This window comes from Kogia breviceps, chromosome 5, assembly GCF_026419965.1.
Source record: "Kogia breviceps isolate mKogBre1 chromosome 5, mKogBre1 haplotype 1, whole genome shotgun sequence".
Classification (NCBI taxonomy): Eukaryota; Metazoa; Chordata; class Mammalia; order Artiodactyla; family Physeteridae; genus Kogia; species Kogia breviceps.
Genome location: NC_081314.1, coordinates 13,338,060 through 13,351,358, shown reverse-complemented (window position 1 = coordinate 13,351,358; position 13,299 = coordinate 13,338,060). Strand labels below are relative to the sequence as shown.

The 13,299-nt window shown below is 51.9% G+C and overlaps 1 protein-coding gene across 9 annotated transcripts in view; it reads left to right on the top strand.

Moving 5' to 3' along the window:
- The first annotated feature begins 2,252 nt into the window (after nucleotides 1–2,252).
- Nucleotides 2,253–13,299, top strand: part of PXYLP1 (2-phosphoxylose phosphatase 1) — a 66,845-nt gene continuing 55,798 nt past the window's right edge. For 4 of the 9 annotated variants that reach the window (XM_067033636.1, XM_067033638.1, XM_067033639.1 and 1 more), the window contains exons 1-3: nucleotides 2,314–2,399; nucleotides 2,870–3,015; nucleotides 3,587–3,834. The gene's annotated coding sequence lies outside the window, so the exon portion shown is untranslated. Of the gene's footprint in view, nucleotides 2,400–2,800; nucleotides 3,016–3,586; nucleotides 3,835–13,299 lie in introns of all 9 variants that reach the window. The other 5 variants (XM_059063826.2, XM_059063825.2, XM_059063823.2 and 2 more) reach the window with 4 other exon arrangements.

The window sequence follows — 13,299 nt, the reverse complement described above, 5'->3', positions numbered from 1 at the left end:
CCACAGGGAGGAGGGAGAGGATACCTCCTTCAGAATGGAAGCGGGGATTAAGCCATCAGAGAATAGGGAAAGTGAGGAAAGAGACTGAGAGGGTGAGTCTAGGGAGAATATGATGTCTGGTTCCCCGAGGGGCCTGAGGCCATCTCCGCACCAAGTCTTGACTTACAGAGGGGATATGATACAAAGATAGAAATCCCAGATAGGCTGAGGAGGGAGTTGTAAATAGAGAGGGCCTGTGCCCCACTTCTTGTTTGGAACAAAACACCCTGTGCCAACACAGGAGGGCTGCAGTTAGGTGAAGCGTATTGTGGTATATTTTGTGGGGAAATGGTTAGCAATGGTGTCCCGTGTCACCTTCAGTCCCACTGTGACAGAGAAGGGATCCAGGAGCAGGCACTGGTTCCCTGTGGGGGATGAGAAGGTAGCAGAGAGGGAGGGGTCACAGTGGCTGGGAGAACAGAATGGACAGGTGACCCAGTCGCGCCAAGCAGAGTCGGGACACAGGCTTGCGGGAATGCTGGGCAAAGAGAGGCCGTTTTTCTGCTGGCCTTGTTGCTGCGAGGTTGTGAGCCTGGATCTGCTGGGGTCTCGCAAGGAGCCTGAGAGTATAGCTCACATGGAAGGAAGCAAAGCTGGGAGATGGAGAGTCCTTGAAGGCTTTGGTTTCCAGGGCCTGAAGCAGACGTGCCCTGAGCTTTTAATTTACGTAAGTCAATCAATTCCTTTTTGTTTAAGCGAGTGTGAATTGCGTTGCCTGTCATTTAGAGCAGGAAGTGTCCTAACTTGTGTAGGAAAGAGGGAGGCAGCACCAGGGAAGGGGTAGAGCCTGGAATTAGTGAGAGGACAGTCAGTGGGAAAGTGGAGGGAAGGAGGAGAGGTGTTGGGTGGGGTGCGGTGGACTGAGAGCCAGGTGGGAGAGTCTGGGGTGATGCTAAGGAGGACAGTGTAAGGATTTTGTGCTGGGAGGTGCAGTTCATGATTGGGAGGGGTTGTGTCAGTGGTCAGGGCAGGAAGGAGCTGAGCACAGTGTGGCATCCCAGAAATGGGGTGAGAAAAGCAGGTTATCGGGATTTAGAAGCAAAGCCTCCCTGGACATTGAACCTTCAGCTGAGGAAGGCAAACCAGGGGGCTGCGTAAATGGTGAGACCACAGAGCAGATGCAATTGGGAGCTGGCAAGAGATAGAATTTGGTGCTGGGAGTGCTGAACTGAGATGGAAAGTTCTAAGCAGAAAACCAGAGAGTAGGTAGAAATATGGGTAAAGTATCTCCGTGTCGAGTGTGGATTTGGGAGCCATCAATACAGGAGTGAAAGCAGAGGCCAAGTGAGAAACTCCTCCAGAAAGTGCGCCCGAGAGGTCAACAGTAAATATACTTAGGAGCCTATTTTCCACAAGCCCGGTAGCTCTAAGGCACGTAGGGGTCACTGCAGATCTTGAACTGACACCAAAGTCCTCTCTGACAGTCGCAGTTGGTCAGATCATATCGCGCAGAGAAATCATGTAGGAATCACCACCAGCTGGGACCCAACATTTGAAAGAAATGACCCCCAATACGGTATCATATCAAGTTCAACTGCACGTCTCTCGGGTGTCTTAACAGGGAGTTACAGAAATCAGTCAAGTAAGTGCTCTGTGGCTCTCCAGTAGCTCCGAGAACGCTGAGAACCACGGGACGGGACGGGAAGGGGTGGGGAGAGACGCTGCCCTGGCCGCGACCTCGCCAGGGCGCCTGCAGGCCACCCAGAGACAGCAGCGTGAAGGTCTAGAGTTGACACACAGGGCCGGATGTGGTGGGAGCCGAAAGGGAAACGTGGAGTAGCCTGGGGGGTGGGGGTGGGGGGAGGGGGCAAGGTGGCAAGAATCGTGACAGTTTGGATCAGTCACCGGCAATGGTGGACCCCAAACACGCGCGTCCAGCTCAGCACCGGCCTCCGGGTGGCGCCGGGTCAGGCACACGGTCCACAGGCACCCACACTAGGGCTCCGGGCCGTGTGTGTGTACTCGCATCCCTGATCTCGAGTCCTGCGTTGTTACGCGCGCAGAGGCCCTGCGCTCAGGTGGCCGCGGTCCCCGCGCACTCAGGCTGCCCGTGACCGTGACTTTCGCACGCTGGGATCTCTGAAGACTGGCCTGTCTCTGGGGCCTGTGTTTGACCTCCTCCAATCAGTGTCCTCTCCGCAGCCCCTTCTGTTCCCTTCCGGCCGCCTGGGCCGCACCGTATCGCCGCCTCCGGGGCGGAGCTCGAGGGCGGCGAGGCCACTAGGGGGCGCTGCGGGCCGTCGCGCTGCCCCGAAGTCGCGCGCGCCGCCCTCGCCTCCCCCTGCGCCGGGCGGAGCGGGCGGCGAGCGCCGAGCCGGTCGCGCAGTGGCGGAGCCGGGGCCGGGCCGGGACCATGGGCGGTGAGCGCGGCGCGGGCCGCGGTCGGGGTGGTTGCCTTTGAGGCTGAGTGGAGCCTCCCGGGGAGGCTCGAGGCGGGTGGGTGTCCCGGGGTGCCGGTCTCGGAGACCGAAGGGGTCCTCTGGACGCGCCAAGGCCGGGACGACCGGGCTGTGACTCCGGTGGTTGAGGGGTGGGGGGTCGGGGGCCTGCTTGCGAGCTCCGGGTCTGAACCCAGTTACTGAGCTCCCTCCTCCATCTCCGCCCCTTCCCCAAACCCCAGCCCCCGACTCGCTTCCACTCCCCAAGCCACCCCCCAACGACCAGGCGCCCGGATCCCAGTCCCCGCCTTCTCGTCCACCGCCCCCTCTCCTAGCCCCAGCGCCCCCTCACCCGGCCTACGATTCCACCGCCCTTTCCCCAGGCCTTTGCCCCGCAGCCTCCGGTGGGTGCCTCCCTTCACCCGCGCTGTGCCCTGCTTCTCCACCTCCAGCCCCGCACCTCGCCTGCCTCCATCCGCGGTCCCGCCCCTTCAGCCCGCTCCTGCCCGGCCCCCGCACTCCTGCCGCCTGATTCCTGCCGGAACTGGAGCTCGCAGGATCCCCCTTCCCCGGCTGTGGCGAGCCAGCTGGTCTCCAGGTAAGGAGGCTGCGGTGACGGCAAGTTCTCTGCCGTCTTCCTCGTGGGTGGGGCCGGCTCCTGCCGGAAGCTACCTGCGCCCGGCGTCCCCGGGAGTCAGCGGAGGGGGCCGCTGCGTGCGCAGGTTAACATTCCGGGATGGTCAGGTTAGGACTGCGTGGTTTACACCCCCCGGCGTTGTTTTTGCTCGTGAAATTGCTTAGGTCGCAGTCTTTTAAAGAAGCCGGCTTTGTTACACACACGAAATTGGTTGTGCTTCGAGCTGGTGGCCTTCTTGGCAGCTGCAGCGGTCTTTCAAGGTGCAAGTGTGGGTGGTTAAAGGATTAGCAGTGCCGGAGGATGTGGAGCCATATTTTCCCGCTTCGGCGGGGCGTTTCGTAGGGAGGGAGGACATCCCCGCCAGGGTGGCCAGTGCCTTCGTGGGAACACAAGGATGCTTTGTAAGCATTCGAAAAGTAAAATCAGGAGAGTTTTGGATTCAGATCGCGTGCGAATGGGCAAGTGTGGGGTGGACGGCCAAGGGAGCCTCAAGAAGGCTCCACAACTTGGGGACATTTGTTGCTGTTTGCAGAAGGCCCGCGGGGTGAACCCGAGTGTGGAGCAGGCAGTGCCCAGCCAGCCTCACAGACGTGACGTGACTGCGGACGGAGCTTGGCAACAACTCCTCGGAGGTGTTGGTGCCCGTCTAGACATCTGTGCGAAGAGGATCTAAAGCAGGTGGTTTGAAAAGCCTCGTGTTCCCTGGAGAGAGGTGGAGATGCAGGGTGACAGCCAGAAAGCCAGTGCATGAACCTGCCCCATCCCTTCTCCTGGCTTTCAGTAAGTCTTGGATTAAGTTAATTGCCTATTTTAGAGAAAGGGCTTGTAGGAGTTATGTCTTCTCTACAGATTAGCTCCTGGCCAGCCCACCCTCACTGATGATGCTTGGGAGGCTACTTCTGGGCACCAGCGCCTAGATGGGCCACCTGACCTTTGGAGCACTGCATTTTGAACATTTGCGGAACTGCGATATCTGCAGTTATCTGCGATATCTTTCTGGCTCAAAGAGTAATTAGCTCAATATTCGTTCACTGTTGAGTAGTGAATTAGTAAATAATTAGCCCAAGGTCACACTGGGGCTGGGTAGGCTCCCTCTGAGTGCCTACACACTCCTGTTGGTATCCCCTCAACCCTTGCCGGGTTGCTGTGTGATGAGTTGTTGAATGTCAGATGCCCCACTGCCCAGGATCACCTTCAGAGGTGGGGTGGAACCATCTTTGTGGCCCCAGCACCCAGTCTGGCGCCCTCTAAGTGACAGGTACTCAGTGTTTGTCTAGTAAAGAAGTGGGTGTCTGTCCTTAATCCAGGCAGAGTCCATTACCCATGGTTTTCCATTGTGCTGCACTGTTTCCAAAACATTATCCTTCGATTTATTAGATTTTAAAGAAATGTCTTATCTCAACAGAGACATTCATTTCTGTGTGTATTTGGGACAGAGAGCTCAATTTATGGGTCAGGCTTTGACAACTGGGTCTCTAACCTCAGGGGGCACTCCAGAATTTCCATGAAGAAAAGCAGTTGTCCTCATGCCACAGTGGGGGTGAGAGGGTGATGGGCCCTGTGGGGGGCTAAGGCTTTCTGCTGAGGGGTGAGTCCTCCATAGCTTAACCTCTAGGGCCCTGAGCTGTGGCCGCATCCCCCTTCAGCATCCCTCATCCCCACGCATGGTGTGGGGAGCCACTTGTGGAGCCCTGCTGACTGCTTCACACCACAGCATCTCCACTCCAGTGGATGCTGCCCACACCAGGGAGAGCTGGGAGCACCTCTTCTTGCACTTTTCGGGCAATCTGATTTGCTGTGCTATTGGGGGGAAGGGAGGCTGGTGTTTGGGTAAGGTGTTCTGTCTGTGGGAGGTGGCCGTGACCCACTGGCAAGTAGATCAAAGTCTAGCTCTTCGGCCTCTGTCAAAGGCCAGCTCTGGAGAGAACGGCCAGAGGCTAAAGGGGTTGGGAGCAACCTGTGTCCCCTTTTTTCAGGAGTATGGAAGGGGCTGGAATTCAGAATGTCACTTTGATGTGGGAACCCACACTGCCCACAAGTTCACAGCTGTCATGGGCTTATCTTCCTCACCTGGACTGTCTGTGTCTCCAGGTCTGGCTCCTACCCAGCATAACTGCAGCTGGTGAAAATCTGTTTTCTAGAAGACATTTAATTAATGCCTGCAGTTTGTGAGTGAGAGAGAATGGGGGGGAGGGAGAGAGGAAGAGAGAGAGAGAACTTGCTATATGGAGGGGGTAGGAAAAAGGGTAGCAGAATAGCCAAGGTCCTGTAAACTGACAGAGGTGGACTTCAGCCTTAGGACGAGGCTCTGGGTTGGTGGATGAGGACATGGGCCCACATTCAGGTGGAGGGGTTGCCATTCGGAGCAAAGTCACTGTGATAGGAAAAACGGCCCCACAGTTACCTGGAATAAGGTGTGCTGGGCCCCCTGTTCTGCTTCCTTGAAAGCCAGGTGAGGGCTGCACATAGTGAGGTGGGAGAGCACTGAGCCATTTGAAGTTTCGGATGAGGGTTGTGCCCCTTTGGAAAAGGTGGCTTGAGCGACGCCATTGGTCTGGGGTTTGGCCTGGGGGAGGCAGCTCACACCTGAGATGCTGAGGGGAGCGTTCAGGCGGGTGACCAAAAGAGATGCGGCTGGGAGGGTCTGTGCCCCTGCACGTAGGGGGTGGAGAAGAGGCAACAGCTGCCTTCTGGTAGGATGGTGGGCCTGTTGGCAGAAGCATCCTCCCGCAGACTCTTCTTGAGCCTTCTGGGCAGCCTTGCAGGTGGAGTAGGGCCTGCTAAGGCCCCTCAACCTGGAGATCCTGCAAGGTAGCCATGAGGAGGCACCCATGAACCGGGAATGACCTGTAGGTCTGCTCTGAGTCCAAAAGGCAGGAGGGCCAGGATGGCCTAACTGAGCCGCAGACTCCAGGATAGTAAGTAGCCTTCATCCCTAGAACTAGGAGGCTGCTCTGAATCTTCTTGGGCCTTGGTTAGGGAGGCCACTGGCTTTGGAAAAGAAACAGGGCTATCAGTAATGGAGAGAGGAGATATTGCAGGAGCATGGAGGATGTTAATGATTAAAAAGGCATTGAGCGCTTCCCTGGTGGCGCAGTGGTTAAGAATCCTCCTGCCAATGCAGGGGACGCGGGTTCGAGCCCTGGTCCGGGAAGATCCCACATGCCGCGGAGCAACTAAGCCCGTGTGCCACAACTACTGAGCCTGTGCTCTAGAGCTTGCAAGCCACAAGTACTGAGCCCTCGTGCCACAACTACTGAAGCCCATGTGCTCTAGAGCCCGTGCTCCACAGGAGAAGCCACCTCAATGAGAAGCCCACGCACTGCAATGAAGAGTAGCCCCTGCTTGCCGCAACTAGAGAAACCCCGTGCGCAGCAGCGAAGACCCGACACAGCCAAAAATAAAAATAAATAAATAAATAAAATTTATTAAGAAAAAAAAAAAAAAACCGCATTGAGAAAGGACTTGGAGGAGCCTAGTTATGTGGTTCCTGCAGCCAGGAGGCAGCCTTCACCCATATCCTCTACTCCGCAAGGAGTATCTGGGATTCATCCCTGCGTTCCGGTCCCTCGCTCCCTCCCTCCTCTTCCCTCAGCCCCATCCTCCTGCACCACACACATTGATCAAGCCACCTCTGTGCTGGTACTAGGGTGGAGGGAGAGGTTGGGCAACTCAAATATCTAGTGGTAGCAACTTAGGAACTTGCAAATTCTGTGTGTATTTGTGTAGTCACTTCCCCAACATATGTGTTCATGTGGCATCCTTTTGTCATCTGCTTACCACTCTCTCTTTGTCTCTGTGTATAATCGACTTCCTTAGAGAGAGCCACAGTCAACAGCATAGAAACCGGAGCTTTAAAGAACAGACTAAGATGAAAATTATTGCACCAGGTTGTGACACCGCCTCCCCCCTCCTCTCCTCTCCATTCCTGTTCGTGGTCAGAATCATCATTTACACCCAATTTACAAATAGTTTGAATACTATTTGAACTACCCCTCAATTACATGGAGACATGTGTCTTTCCAGCTAACAGAAACCACAGCTTACTTTCCTAGACCCACCTCATTCTTGGATCTAACACCAAACTTCAGGCCTTCAGAGATAGAGCAGTATCATTTTGAGCTTTTTAATTATAAAGCTCAAATGAAGCTGTTTGCTGATTGTGTCGGCTGCTAATATAGGAGAATTTGAAGTTAGAATTTACTGCCTTGTTAACTCTTTATGCTTCTAAAATGAAAGGAGCAGTTGCATTAAGGTAGAGAGAGAAATGTCTGGAAACTCAGAAGTGATAACAGAGGGACACAGTCTTACAGAAATAAATTAAGCTTTAAACATTGTTACTGAAATGTGGAGAGATATAAATAGGAACTACGGTAGAAGTATATGCAAGTACAGAATTTTGACGAGTATAGATTGATAGGTAATAGAAATTCTGGTCTGTCATTTTATTGAAATATATTAATTATTATGATCATATATTATGCTTATGTAGTAGCTTACCATTTAAATAGGCAACTATGTCCATGATCTTGTTCAATCCTTCTAGCAAGTCTGGGATCTTCTTAGAGATGGGGACATTGGACCACAGAGTATTTATAATAGAGTTCTGCTAGAATTCAGATCTCTTGAGTGGAGAAATACTATGTACGCAGATTTCCTGCTACAGTTGCTTGATAACTCAATGTGGTTACATAGTTATTTGAAAATTACAGAACATCTTTACAATGTTCTGTAAGTCAAACAAACACAAACAGTGTATGCTTAGCGCCATCAGAAACTGGAAGGATTTTTCAGGGTTTGTGGATGTCAGAGGGTCTCTCTTTTTATTTTAATTTAATTTTTTTTAATCGAAGTATAGTTGATTTACAATGTTGTGTAGAGGTTCTCTTTTGATGACTTCCTAATACAAAAGTTCCTGTGATTGTGTACTTAGCACAGTGCAGTGGTTCAGCATGTAGGCTCTGAAGCCAGATTGGCTTTAAATCCTGGATTTATCATTATTAAACTTGTACCCTTGGACAAGTTACTTAGCCTCTCTATGCCTTAGTTTCTTCTCTTTTGTGAAATGGAGGTGATGATAATAATACCTACTTCATGGTATTGTTGTGAAGCTGAAATGAGATAGTGTATGACAAGGACTTAGAGCACATAGCACATGCTTAAATGTTAGCTGTTTTTTGTTTGTGTTTACTATTCATTCATTCCTTAACATATTCATCCAGAAAACATTTTTGGTACCAACCGACTGTACTGAGAGATGGTGGGTATAGGATGACGGGTAAGATACACATAGCCTCTGTCCTCATGGAACGGAGGATATCATACTTAAGTTCACAGTGAAGGACAGGAATAATCGCACAGGCATTTCCCAGGCACTCACCTGGCTCCAGGCAACCTTTTATGGCCACGAGAGGCTAGGGTGTAGCCTATAGAGGGTTCACCATGACTGGGGGTGGTGGCAGGGGGCTGGCAGATGATCTGCAGCTGGTACACAGTGGTGACGTGGCCTTGCCAGCTGTTGAAGACAGGCACTCTTCTGACTGGTCTGTGTCTGACACATGCTGGTTGTTCACGTCTTAACTATCACTCTTGGCCTCAGGCTGTTAGTGGGAAGCCTGATAAGAGACTGTAAACCCAGTGTTTACTCACCTGGTTTGCCAGCACTATTCTTGGTCCTGGTCGACAGCACCAGATGCCCTGACCACTGCTCTGGGCTGGCTCGCTAGCAGCCCCGGAAGCCCACGATTCTATCGGAGACCCAGTTCTCTGAGTGAGGAATGGCACAGCTGCTCCGGAAGGTCGGGTAGGGGACCTGAGGCAGAGGCCAGACTACTGCTCAAACACAAAATCCAACCGAGTAAATGCGACGCTCTAATTGGCTTTATTCAACGAGTCGTGAATTGGGCAGCGTCCCATCTAGTAAACGGAAGCCCCCTCTGAGGGGCTGCACAAAATAGAAGGTTTTTATAAATAGAAGGAGGGAGGGGCAAGGAGGCTATTAGTAAAAGAAAGTCAAGGGTTGCTTCAGGCCAGGTCACCTTCTTCTGGGTGAGGGGCAAGGGTCTATCATGTCGTTTACCTCTACTTCCTTTGGAAGGATGCGGGGGGGTTAGAGGGGACCCACGTGACAGATTATTTCATTGGTGCTGGCCAGAAAATTCCAGACTGGCCAATTAAGATTACATTTCTGGGGAAGGCTGAAGCTGCAATTAGGTTAGGTAATAAAACTAGGTTTGGTGTCTTGGGTTTTAACGCAAGTGATGCCATTTGGGGCCTGTGGTTTTCTCTTTAACACTGTCATGTGTCCTGTGTCTGCCATAGCTGGAATCTTCTTCATCTGAAGGCCTCTGGGAAACTGTTGATAGGCTTGGATTTAATAACAGGTCCTGGAAAGGGAGGTCCTTCCACCTCAGACCTCACCCTTCCTTGCTCCGTGTGTCCTACAAAGAAACTGCAGCGTGGCAGCCTGCCCAGCCAAGCCCTTGCCATCCTGCGGTGGCCCCCAGCGGTGGGCTGAGGACTAGAGGAACCTGCAATTGCTGCCTCGGAACTTGAGCGCTTCTCTGCCTTACGTGATGAGCACACCCGCTGCTCTACACTGGACTTCTTTGTACTCATAAGTCAGCAGTCAGACTGGAAACCTGATAATCAGTTCTCTTGTTGGAGAGCCTGCTTATTTTATTCATTTTTAAACTTCTGGAATCTGAAGTCAACGAGGCTTTGTCTTTTTTTCTTAAAACACTTTCCCCATTCTTGGAAAGTAAAGAAACGGCAAGTAATGCCATTCATTAAAAAAAAAAAAAAATTTGTGTATAGGCAGCATTGAGTTAAAAGGAGGAAAACCTTTTCTCTAGTTTCCAATTTGTTCCCTAGCTGCTCTGACTTCTCTGGTTTGGTTGCCTCTTGATTTCCCAGATGGGGTTGACTTCTGTCACCAGTTTGTCTCCATCACAGTTCTTAATGGAAACACAGACCTGAGAATCGGAGCTTGGACATTTATGGTTGAAGGTCATGGCTTAGACATTTGATTCTTTTGGCTCTGTCTTCAAGGTGAAAAATTACTCTGTCTTTGAGAAAGAGAGTATATTTTAGGAGATCCTAATATCAACAGGCAGGAGGATCTAAGCCAGCCTGCCTCATCCTCGGTTCACATAATTTCCAGCATTTCCAAGTTAGCGGTGTATGAGTTTTTATTGTTCTCCTCTTATGCAACTTGCTCTAATGACTGCTGATTATCTTGAAACAGTTGCATTATTGATGGTGTTTAGGGACTCAACGTGCAGTAAGTAGTTGCAGTTGGCTGGCTCGCCGAGCATAGCACGTTCTTGCTGCTCACTTTTGTAGCTTGAGGGGTGTTTGCTGTGTGTGCCCAGTGCCAGAGGGGGAGTGGGGAACTCCTTGCCTCAGTGTGCACCCACCCCCAGGACATTGTGTGTCACTGCAGCATCTGTTCCCATTGCATGCAGATTGTCTGCTCAGAGGCCTTCTCCCCAGCTTGACTGGGAGCTTCTGGAGGGCAGGGGCTACACCCAGCTCACCCCTGAATCCTTAGCCCAAGAACTGGCATGCAATAGGCCTCAGTAAAGGTTGGGTGGATGAATGAATGAATGGTTGCAAAGCAGTTAGGATTGTCTTTGGCTGCAAAGTAACAGAAAACCCTACCTTAGTGGCTTAAGTAGATAAAGGTTTATTTTTCTCATGTAACAGGATGTTTGAAGGTATGTGGTTGCTGGCATTGGTTTCAACAGCTGATGTCTGTCTGGACTGACACTGTGCTTGGCCTTTTTCTTCATGATGGCAAAATGGCTGCTGCAGGAAGGAGACACCAGCCACATTGGTACCTTTTGTTAGGAAAGCAGACATCTTCCCCAACACATCCAGCAGACCTCCTCTGACATGCCATGGCCAGAACTGTGTCACACGGTCACTCCCAGTTAAAATGGCCATGTGAGTATTTAGCAGGGCACATAGCTGCTTAGAAGAGTTAGGGAGGCTCACCGCTGAAACAAACAAACCGAATACAGTTGACCCTTCAACAACACATGGGTTTGGGGCACTGACCTCCCCCAACCCCCAAGTAAAAAATCTGCATGTAACTTTATAGTTGGTCCTCCATATCCATGCGGTTCTGCATCTGTGAGTTCAGCCAGCCTCAGATCATGTAGTACTGTATTTTCTATTGAAAAAGATTTGCCTATAAGTGGACCCATGTTGTTCAAGGGTCAGCAGTACATTTAATGACTCTAATATGATGGATATTTACTTTTTGCTCACACTAAGTCCAAATGGCTGTTCCTGATTAGGGAGGTAGGGACTCTTTTCCAAAGGGCCATTTAGGGACCCAGGCTCTTAAGGCTGCCATGCTCATTTGCATCAGTCAGTGGAAGAGAAAGGAACATGGAGGATGGAGGATGGGAAGATTCTGTGGGCCAGACTTGAAGATGGGGAATTACTTCCACGGACATTCCATTGGCGAGGGCTCAGTCAGATGACCACACCTCCTGCAAGGGAGGCTGGGAAATGTGGTCCAGCCCTGTGCCTAGGAGGAAGAGGAGATGGGTTTCATGGTGAGCTGGCCATCTCTGCCACACTTCCCCTCCCCTGCCCCCCACCAAATCAAGATTCTGTTGGCAAGGAAGGAATGAATATTGAGGGGCAACTGGAGGTGTCTGTCTTGGAAAGAAATGCTGTGCTAAGAAAGCTCCAGCCAAAAATAGTCTCTGTTCCCAGATCATCTGTCTTAAATCCTGGCCTCTGTTCCCATCTTTGGGAACCAGACTAACAGGACAATGGAAAGTCCTTATTATCCCTCTTTCTTGACTCAGGCCATGTTCTTAACAGCTTTGAGGGAAGTGAGTCCTAGTGGATTCCCTTCAGCAGTTGGAGGTTCCCCAGAAGAAATGGCCTTCAGCCTCCTCAAGACCGGAGGAGCCTCTGAGAACTCGAGCCCGTGAGAACTGCTTGCTCATGAGCCCCCCTAGTGCCCCCACTCACCCAGCCCCCCAACGTTTCTCCTCCTCCCCATCCCCCACCCAGCCCCCCCCTCCAGAGAGGAGGAGAGGCCACCGCAGAGAGACCTCAGCTTCACACTTAAACCCACTGAGCAGTATTTTCCTACCACTTCCTGCTATCTTTTCTCGGTTACCTTGTTGGTCAGTGGTTCATTGATCTGTTGGGTTTCAGTGCTTTGTTCTTGTTCAGTTTGCTGTAGGTTTCAGTGACAGGTGCTTCTCCATCCACAGCATCCTTCTTGGTGTCCTTCTTTCTTCCCTCCGTCCCTTCCTCCTCCCCACACACATCTAGCGAATACCTGCTGCTTTCTCAGCTCCACATCCACCGAGCCCTGGGGGGAGGTAGGCAAGGAAGCTGACACAAGCCTGTGGCGTTGAGTATTGTGGGAAGGCCGTGGTTGCCCAGTGTGGGGGGACCTCACCCAGCCTTGGGTTCAGAGGAGGCTTCTGGGGAAAGGTGGGATTTGAGCTGAGTTTAAGGATGAGCGAGAGTTAACAAGGTCAAGAAGGCATCTGGGCCGAGAGAGTGAAGTGGCACAGACACTGAGTTAGCAGAAGGGGCTCTTGGGGTTGGGGGGAGCGGTGAGGAGTGCAGTGCACTGCAGTTGACGCACTGGGACGTGCGTCATTCTCTCATTACACACCCCTGTGCTCCAGGCCCTGTGGTTAGAGCAGTGGACAAGGCAGATAAAGTCCCAGCCCCAAGGGAGCTCAAGGTCTGGGCTGTAATGGGGGATGAGGCTGCAGAGGAGGGTGGCCTTGGCTGCTGTCCTCGACTCTGCTCGGAAGGGTTTGCTGTTGGAGGCCGCATAGGATGTGGGCCCGTTGCTTGTGCCCTCGCCTCTTGTGCCCTGTCCGTCTGTCTCCAACTCCCTTCTGGTCCTTTGCATTACACAGGCTATATAAAAATAGACGCTGGCACCAGAACATCAGCGTGTAGTTGGTGAGGAAAGCTGGAAACTGTCACTACATATCAAGATATGCGCCAGCTAGATTTTTGGTGGAGCTCATTCTTGGAGCCCCAAGGATAACGTCCTAAAGTTTGCTTACAATTTTTTTTTTTTTTCTCCTTTCAACTCATACCAAAACTTCTGGCCACTTGGGTCAGAATGAATATGTACTGGTTGTGCCGATTTCCCACCGATGAGCTCACTGAAATGAACATTTAATGCTGAAATCCACCAAGTGAGGACTGGCCTTGCCCTGGGCCGGCCTGATCGGAGGGGCTGAGCCA